The sequence below is a fragment of the Salvia miltiorrhiza genome, chromosome 6 (genome assembly GCF_028751815.1).
Source record: "Salvia miltiorrhiza cultivar Shanhuang (shh) chromosome 6, IMPLAD_Smil_shh, whole genome shotgun sequence".
Taxonomy (NCBI): domain Eukaryota; kingdom Viridiplantae; phylum Streptophyta; class Magnoliopsida; order Lamiales; family Lamiaceae; genus Salvia; species Salvia miltiorrhiza.
The window spans coordinates 43346454-43356477 of NC_080392.1; the positions used below are offsets into that span (position 1 = coordinate 43346454).

At 42.6% G+C, this 10024-nt stretch overlaps 1 pseudogene; it reads right to left on the reverse strand.

The window, feature by feature from the left end:
- Positions 1-7490: 7490 nt before the first annotated feature.
- LOC130991001 (receptor-like protein kinase FERONIA) lies at positions 7491-10024 on the reverse strand (annotated as a pseudogene).

Genomic DNA, 10024 nt, shown 5'->3' on the forward strand with positions numbered 1-10024 from the left:
TCCTTAGTTTTAATTTTTGTTATGTTTCAAAAAAAAAAAAAAAAAAAAAGACAGATCGATGGGAACGTGGCAGCCCTACATGAGAGCATTGCGAACTTGAGCGCCACCATTCAGCACGAGCTACGGCGGCAGCGCACACGGTGACTTCCTTCCTTGTCTTGCTTTGTTTCGTATGTTTGTGTTGTTTTTACCTTTGTTCTCTTTTCGTTGTGTGTCTCGTTTGTTCCCTTGCTTATACTTTGTTTTGTTTGCTTGAGGGCAAGCAAAATCTAAGTGTGAGGGGGGCGTCTTTGAGTTGTGTTCTGTTGAGTCCGTCTTATGTTGTTTTGTGTGTCTTGAGCTTTGTGATTGTTGAAGTATTAGTGATAAGCATGCTGCCCGGTTGAGTTATGTGATGAACTTGAGGTTTGATACTTGAGATTTGGGATTTTGAGATTGAAAATTTTGTGTTTTCGTTGGATGAAATTTGGAATGACAAATAAGAGTAACAATGAGTAAAAAGCCATATATAAGTGAGAATTGAGCTTATTAGAGTAGAGCACTCTCTACTATTTTTCTTTTTGAGTGCTTTGTTGTTCATGAAGTTGTGATATGTTGTGAGTCATTGGTGATGCATGATAGAAGGCACTAGGGTAGCCCTTTTGGCCTGCTTTTTATTTCCTACCTATGCATTAACCCCTAGTGAGCCGTTTGAAGCCTTGACCATGTTCTTTCTTATTAGTCACTAAATAATTAAGCCAAGGCCTGTTTTGAACTATCTCTTTGGCCCAGTGATGCATGTCTAATTCCGAACTTCATTCCATTAATTACTAGAGAAAGTTAAGCTGTGTTCTTATGTGCGTTTGCCCAAACTGCTGTCTTGTGTAAAATGATAATGATCTGTGATCCGTTTGGCCAAACAGTGGCATTGATCAGTTCAGTTTTTGGGATGAGAGCAGTTTTGGAAGACGATTTGTGGGGATATTTTGTAGATGATGATTGCATGTTGATTGAGGATATAAAAAAAAGGAAAGATGCTGCAAAAGAAAAAAAAAAGAAAAAAAAATCGAAAAAAAAGAAGAAAAGAAAAAAAAAGAAAAAAAAGATGTTGCACCAGTTTGAGTTGACCATGTAGTATCATTGTTATTGTTGGAGTTTTTCCCCAAGTTTAGTTGCTTTCTTTCTTTCTCTATGAACTTGAAATTGTGGATGATGGTTTGGATTAGATGTGCACACTTTGATCTTCACTGCTTGAGCTTAGGATCCCTAGGATCTTGCCAATATAATGAATGGTCCTTAGCCCCATTACAACCAATGAGAAAAGACCTTCTTGAGTTGCTATGTGACCATGACATATCACGACTAAGTGGATTTTCCTTCTTGTGTGTGAATTTCCAAAATAAATATTTGAGAGAAGAGTGAATCTTGAGAGGAACTTGTTGTTGCTTGATTTGGACTAGATAGACAATGAAAACACTTGTTTGACATTTCCTTTTCTTGATTTGAGAGTTGAGAATCGATTGTGAGTTGCATGGTTCGATTTGGCAGTATGTCATGTTACTAGTGTTTTGATGATTACTTGGCTGTCGTTTTCTGTTAAGTTTTAGTGTTCTCGTCTTTTCTGTTCCTTTTTCCGTTTGATTTTGTGTTCGTTGTTTCGTTATTTGCTTTTAGAGTCTTTAGTGTCGTGTCAAGGAAGGAAGTTGTCTCTAGTGGCTGATTTTCACCATTGAATTCTTCTTTTATGTCATACTTGAGGACAAGTATGATCTAAGTGTGAGGGGATTTGATGTGTGCATTTTAGTTACTTAGTTTGGTGTGTGTTTCGCCATGATTTTATATGATTTTACATGGTTTGTGATATTTTGGCGCAGGAATTAGATGGATTGGAGATGGATGCTCGTGGATGGAAGAAGTTGGTGAAAGTTTAGAATTATGGAAGAAGTTGATTGATTTTGAAGATGTTTAGAGATTGGGCTTGAAATTAATTGTTTAGAATTTATTTCGCCCAAAACTCTTGTTTTTAATTAATATTTTGCCTTAATATTATTTAAGGGGCCGAAGCCCATGAACTAAGAGTCGGCCAATTAGGGATTTTAATTCCTTAGTTTGTTTTGATTAGGAGAGCCGCTAGTTTATAATTAGAGATATATTAGGATTAGTTGATATATATATATAATTAACTTTAGCATTAGGTTTTTGTTTTTAGTTGGGAGACACAGCCGCAACTTTTTAGTTATTATTATTAGGAGTTGACTTTTGATTAGCAATCCAATTGTTCTTAGTTTTAGCTTCTGTTCAATTCGTGCATTTTAGTTTCTTGCTTTTAATTCTTGATCTTTGCGGCTGGAGTTGGAATTAAGGGCAGACGATTTTTATTTGTTTCATACAAGCGGTGACTTTAATTTAATTGCAATTTATTTCGTTAGTTTTGCTTTGATTATTCTTATGTTTATTTTTATTTATTTGATTGTTCTTGTTTTAATTATGAGTAGCTAATTTCTTTAATTCGGCGAGAATAATGAAGCCCTAATTTATTAATCTGTGAGACCTAATTGGTTTAAAATTGATTCCTATTGATTCCGATTAATTCCTAGGTTCAATGATAATTCTGATTTTATTTAAGCCTGGTCAACTTAGATTAAATTGGATTATAGTCAATTAGCACCTCCAATCCGTAATTGTTGGAATAGGGCTGATTAGTGGCAAAACTACCATGTTCGTAGTAGGAATTAATTGGTATATTAATTATTACTAGCGTATCTAGGATAATTGATATAAATTGGGTTCCTTCACCTTAATGCTATTAGAATATTAAATCTAAGACTGGCGTATCCAGCTAGGTTATATTTTAATAAGGGAAATAGACAAGACTAGCGTATCTAGCTGTCTATCGACACAGTAAGTAGGAATTGGGGTATGTCAGTGCGTATCACGGTATCCTATAACTAATTGGTTAATAGGGATTAATTAATTATTGCGTCGAGGATCAGAGATTAAATTAGTGTGGATTTATTTGAGCCGAATTACCTTTTTATTGATTTATTTCAAGAGTTATTTTATTTGATTTAATTTTCTTTCTTAGTTAATTAATATTCTTCTCAAATTTAAGGCGTGGTGGCTACACCAAAATTATAGATTTTAGGGAATTGAATGATTTTACCTGCTCTCTGTGGGATCGACCCTGCTTGTCATTATACTAATTTATTTTGATAATTCTGCAGGAATTATTTGGTGGTATATGACGTCCACCAGGTATCTCTGATTTGTGCACTATGAAACGATAGGCACTGCTATTAAGCGCATAACCAATGAAGATACAATCCACCGTTTTAGGTCCAATTGTAACTTGCTTTGGTAAAGGCACTTCTACCTTACCTAAACACCCCCACACTTTGAGGTATTTATACGAAGGTTTCCTTCCTTTCCATAGCTCATAGGGAGTTACATCTTTCCCTTTGAGAAGAATCTTGTTCAAGATATAGTTAGCAGTTAAGACAGCTTCCCCCCACATGTTCTGGGGTAATCCTGAACTAATTAACAAGGCATTCATCATCTCCTTAAGTGTTCGATTCTTGCGTTCAGCAACGCCGTTAGATTGTGGTGAATAAGGAGCCGTCGTTTGATGGATTATACCACTTTCGTTGCATAATTCAGCAAACGGAGCTACATATTCTCCACCTCTATCACTTCGAACCATCTTAATTTGACATCCAAGTTGATTCTCGGCTTCATTTTTGAAGTTTTTAAAAGCTTCAATAGCCTCATCTTTACTTTTTAATAAGTAAAGGTAACAATATCTTGTGCAATCGTCTATAAAAGTGATAAAGTACTTCTTACCACCTCTAGTTTGCACAAACTTTAAATCACAAACATCGGTGTGAATTAGTTCTAATGGTTTAGTGCTCCTTTCAACCGATTTAAACGGTAACTTAGCCATTTTAGCTTCAACACAAACTTCACATTTCTCTTGTGAGTTAAATTCATCAACTTTTAGTAAATTCATTTTTACTAATCTTTTTATAGCATTTAGATTAACATGTCCAAGTCTACAATGCCATAAATCGGAACACTCAATCAAGTAAGCAGAAGAAGTAGATTATTTCTTATTGATAGTTGCCTTGGCAGGCTTACAAGCTCTCACACCAAGTTTGAAAAGCCCTTCGGAGGCATAACCTTTCCCAAGGAACTTTCCCCACTTGCGAATTACAACATAATCAGCTTTGAAAAACAGTTCAAAGTCTTTCTTAGTGAGCTTAATGCCCGAAATTAAATTTTTTCGGACAGTGGGAACATGTAGCACATCCTTCAAGGTGATCTCCACGCCCGAAGTAAGTTGAAGAACCACATCTCCCATGCCAAGGACTTGAGAAGTCCGCTCGCTAGCCTCCATGATCGTCTTGTTTTCCACTTCTTTGTAGTTGTGGAACAACTCACGATTGATGCAAATGTGGACGGTAGCGCCGGTATCCACAAACCAAGCATTTGGGCTATCAACATGATTCACCTTGGAAATCATCGCCGCAAAGTCATCTTGGTCCCAATCGCCAAAGTCCTTCTCGACGTTGTTGACGTTGTTCTTCGCCTTCTTCCGCTTTGGCTTGCGGCAATCCTTAGCCATGTGACCATGCTTGTCACAATTGAAACACACACCATCGAACTTTGATGGTTGTCCTCCACCTTGCTTCCCTTTGCCCTTGTTGTTGGGATTAGGGCGACCACGCTTGTTGGAAGGACCGCCTTTCTCGGTGAGATTGGCCTTTGCATCCATCGGCGCTTTGCCCTTTTGATCACGACTCCTCACGTGATCCTCCATTTGAAGCTTTGACATCAAGTTCGCCACGGACATCTCCGAGCGCTCATGCTTCAAAAGGTTTTGAAAGCTCCTCCAACTTGGTGGCAACTTCTCGATGATGATCGCTACAAGTAGCGCATCCGCCAAGGGCATTCCTTCGGCTTGAACTTCGTGTGAAAGAGTTTGGAACTCTTCCACTTGGTCCATCACGGAGCGGGAGTCGACCATCTTGTAGTCCAACCACTTGGCGACGACATACTTTGTAGTATTCGTCTTGTCCACTTGATATTTAAGATCAAGTGCCTCCCACACCTCTTTCGCGGTCTTATGGACCTTGAAGACGTTGTAGAGCCGCTCGTCCAAGGACATGAGAACGGTGTTGCGGCACAAGTAGTCACCTTGGCACCAATTCGCATACCCGGCACGAACCTCGAAGCTCGTCTCCCCTTCACTCGGGGTTGGAGACGCATCCTCCGTCAAGAAACCGGCAAACCCCACGGTTGTGAGGTAGAACAGCATCTTTTCTTGCCAATACTTGAAGTTCTTGCCCGAGAAAATGGAGGGTTTATCGGCAAGACCCAACGTCCTCGACGTTTGCAACGGGGCCATGGTGGAAGTGGAACCACCCGTTGAGCCAAAGAATGAACCAATGAAAGTGGATGAGGTGGAGCCAATGGTGGCGGAGGAGGTCGAGCCAATGGTGGCGGAGGAGGTCGAGCCAATGGTGGCAGAGGCGGTGGAGCCGTTGGTGGCAGTGCCGGCAGCAGGGATGGACGCCATTTCTCCAAGCAAAGGATTAAAGTTTCGAAAGTTTTTAGGTAGATTAAAGTCTAAGCTCGAACGTGCGGCAGCAGCGGATAATCTTCTTGCGATTGTTAGAAACGGGATGCACGATCGAGGAACTTTACAACTCAAAAAACGAAACAATCGAAACTAGAAAACTGAACTAAGAAAATAAACGTATTAGAAGCAACAAGGAAGCTTGAGCGAAATTACAGAGAAACAAAAACAAACGTGATGAAACGTCGAGTCGAGGTGGAACTCTTCCCGCAAGAAAATTATCGCCCCGGTAGTGCTCACGGTGTAGGCGTATCTTCCCCAAAGGTAAAACGACGAACGTCTCATCGGATGTAGCACCACAATCCGGCGAGCTCCGGCGAACTGAATTGGATCGAGAACTGAGCAGTATGCAGTGAGAGGGAATGAGGAATGCAGATTTTTCGTAGTTTCCAATGCCATGCTCCTAGTCTACTATTTATAGGCTGCTCAAGCTCATTAGGGAGATTAAATCCTCAATGAAGAGGATTAAAAACCATGGACTGTTATGGGTGTTACAAATTCAAAAGCATTTGAATTTGTTGTTACATATTGATTCTGCATCAATGGCAGAAATCAACCTCCTGTGCAGTTTTCGAAACTGCTGCAACTCTTCAAGGCTTGGGCTGAAACGGGTGGGCTTTAGTTGGGCTGAGAACACAAATACAATTGGGCCAAAAAATTAATAAACCAAAAAAAAGCCCAAAAGTATTTTGTCCAAAAAATTATATAGTTTGGACCCAAACACCACCCAAAGCACCAATTGCCAAGATCCAAGTCCTTGGCCGCGGCCCGTACCCGACCCGCCCGTCCGGCGGCGGCGGCGTTGTCCGTCCGATCGATCGTCGGCAGCGGCGCGCGTGTGTGTGTGCGCGAGGCCAAGGCCTTCATCCAAGCCCATAGCAAGCCCACAAGTTATTAGCTCCATGAGCATTGCTATTCTTATACAAGAGTATTCTTCCCTTGTTTTCCAATGTAGGACAACAACACATTACAAGTGTTATTTCCTTTCTCAACACCCAAACTTTGATATACAATATCTCACTCACCGGAAATCGGTTTTGAGACTTCAAGTATCCACGTTCATCTACTCGAGACGTAGATTAACATCCAATAATTATTTCAATTAAATAATAAATATTTAATTAAATAATTAAATTCAGATATGGTCCAAAACCATATTTCCAACAATTAACTATAACTAAATAATGATCTGTATCATAGTACACTCGCGGCTCAGTGGATTATAGCTCGTATAACTGATTGCCTGAGATGCATGCAAAGGTGGTTATTTGACATTATGATCACAGTCGTTGATCATGCACCGGATTACATCTGAGTATATAAAGATTTCTTTCTAGATTCTAAAGTTAGTTTTTTACGCATTCCTTGTATGTGAATGTGAGTAGAGAAAAACAGAGAGTGAGAGAAATATTGCTAAGCGCAGCTATCATTGAGCTCGAAGCAATTCATTGTAATCTTTGTTTTCTTTCTTGAGTTTAGCGAATTCAGTTTCGTCTGTCGACGTCGTGGACGTAGGTTGTTGGCAACCGAACCACCTAAATCCCTTTTGTCATTGTTCTTTCTGTTATCGTTGATCTTGATTGCGGAGGAGAGTTTAGACTGATCCAAATCGTATAGTTTTACATATACAACTAGAAATCTAATCAGAGCCGCAGGAAATGAACGTTGAATGATGAGCTAAAAAACCCGTCAGATTGAAACACCAGCTAGGCTGATACATCTGGTAAGCTGAAACAACTTACTGCTCATTTTACTACTTACACAAAGCTGCAATGCGAATTCGAGGCCCCAAAATATAGAGAAAACAAATCTAAACTGACATACATTTGTCACTTGGCAAGACTACCTATCGATGTTGATCGACAAAAACTACTTGTTATTTTAATTTTGTCTCTTCTAATTCACACTTCACTTTGATTGTTTGTGGTGCTGCAGATTCTTGTTGAGAGTGATCAGTTATGTCTTCCATAGAAATAATCACTTGACTTCCATGATTCTCATCTTCCATCTGTAACGCGAGCGCTAATTCGAGGCCCATCACCACATCTGCCATAGTAGGCCTCTCTAGTGGCTGAATGTGTATGCATCTCCCTGCTATTCCAACAAATACATTCAAACAAGCTGCTGAAATCTGCCCCGCGAGGTTTGTGTCGATGAGTCGATCCACTTGCCCTTCACGCACACAAAATCGAGCCCATCCGGCCAGGCTATGTTGCTCCTCGTCGAGCCTCACATCCATGGCAGGCCTTCCAGAGAGAAGTTCGAAGAGAACCACTCCAAATGCGTACACATCGGATTTTCTGGTCAACTGATTAGTTGAAAGGTATTTGGGATCCAAGTAGCCGAAGGTGCCTTTGACGTTGGTGCTGATGTGCGTGAAGGAATCGTTCGAGTCTCCCTTTTTGGAGAGCCCGAAATCTGAAATCTTGGCCACCCAGTTGTGGTCGAGAAGGATGTTGGTGGACTTGACGTCGCAGTGGATGATGGCGTGCTTGGTGCCGCTGTGGAGATATTGCAGTCCTTTTGCAGCGCCCATGGAAATTTGGAGGCGCTGCTTCCACGTTAATGGTGAATTCTCGGAGTTGTTGATGATGTGGTCGCGGAGGGAGCCGTGGGCCATGTAGTCGTAGACGAGGATCATCTCGCTGTTGTCGTCGCAGTAGCCGATGAGGGAGACCAGGTGGAGGTGGCGGAGCTTGGAGAGCATCTCGATCTCGGTGAGGAACTCGCGGGCGCCTTGGCTGGAGGAGGGGTTGAGCCTCTTGATCGCGACGGTGGTGGTGGCGTTGTCGATGAGGCCTTTGTAGACGTTGCCGAAGCCCCTGCCGATGACGAAGTTGTGGTCGAAGTTGCGGGTGGCGGTTTTGATGTCGTCGAAGGAGAAGTATCTGTAGAGATCGGAAGGCAGGGAGATGGCAGCTGATGATCCGCTAGTTCTGGCGGTGGACCAGCTTGACCCGTCGATGACTTGGCGACGCTCGTCGCCGAGTCCTTCATTTTCGGCCGCCGCCGGAAGATCAAGAAGCCAATGGCTGTAACCACCGCAAGAACTCCGGCTACACTCCCAGTAACAGCGTAAATTATAGAAGATCCTCCACTCTTTCTCTTCCGCGGCGGCAGCGTGAGCTCCGGGTTGACGGCTGCAAGGCTTCGTTTCGCATCACTTTGTTTAAATATTTCTAACCCGTTCAACAGAGCGCTCTCATACATCGGAATTGCATCAAGCGCCGGAAACAAAGAAAGCCGCAGGTCTTGCTTTCCGTGCCGTCGTCGGGAACCCATGTTAGATAGTCTCTGAAGATGGGGATATCAGGGCCGCCTGCCCAAGTAATGACGTCGAAATCGATCTCAGCCGTCTGATTATTGATTGCAACGGTGAACACCCTCTGGTTTTGCTTGGTGACGTCGAGCGTGAACTCGCAGAAATGGAGTCTGAGGAGATAGTAAAACCCAGAATCCACAGAGAATCCCCACTCCAGGCTTATGCTGGTGTTCGCCATCACTCTCGCAGACGTGTACACGATCGGCGGCGCGCTGTAAGGAGGGGTTTCCGGCGTGTACTTGATCTCAGTATTCTCGAGGTGAGGCGTGTAACCGTAGTCCGCTCCGAATATGAAACCATCATCTGGGGACCACCCCCGGAACATGCCGCTGTCATCTGAAATTCCGACGGCGGCGCCGCCAACATTGAGGCGGTAGAGATTTTCCAAAGCCGTATTGTTTTGCAGATACGTCACGCCTTTGAGATATACGTCCTTGATTGGCACATCGTTCCCCTTGAAGAAGAGTTTATCCGGACCTGAAACGATTTCAATCCCGTTGACGAAAGCAAAGGAATTTGGATTCGGGAAGAATGTTAGTCTCAGTCTCTGCTGCTGTTGGTCGATGTTAATGATGAACTCTTTGTGGAAAGAGGGAAGTGAATTGTACTTGGAATAAAGAAAGGCGCTGAAGTTGCTTAATAAAGTGAAATCATTTGCAAAGAGAGAGAAAACTGATTGAGAAGTGTTGTAGTGGGAGTAGACGTTGGGGTGGAAGTAAAGGCGGAGGAATTTCTGGCCTTGAGTGAGGGGGAAAGTGTATGTGAAAGGGGAATGGAAGACTCGAGCAGTCTTGTAAGGGACTTCGAAAACCGAAGGGTCCATGGTGGAAGCTTCGGAGGCGGAAGATATGGAGGCGGCGTTTGATGGCACGTATTTGGAACGCTCGTCGCCGTCCCAACTCCGGTGGCTGATGGTGTCGTTCGTGATATCCGACGCGCCGCAGTTGAGGAGGATCAAGTCCGTGGCGTTGTACGCCGGCGCCGGCGTGGAGGCGCTGGTGAGTGAAAATATAGATATGAGCAACAACAGGTAAAGAGCATGGGACATCATCATCGTTTTAGTGAGAAAGAGCTTTAGTTGTTTAGCA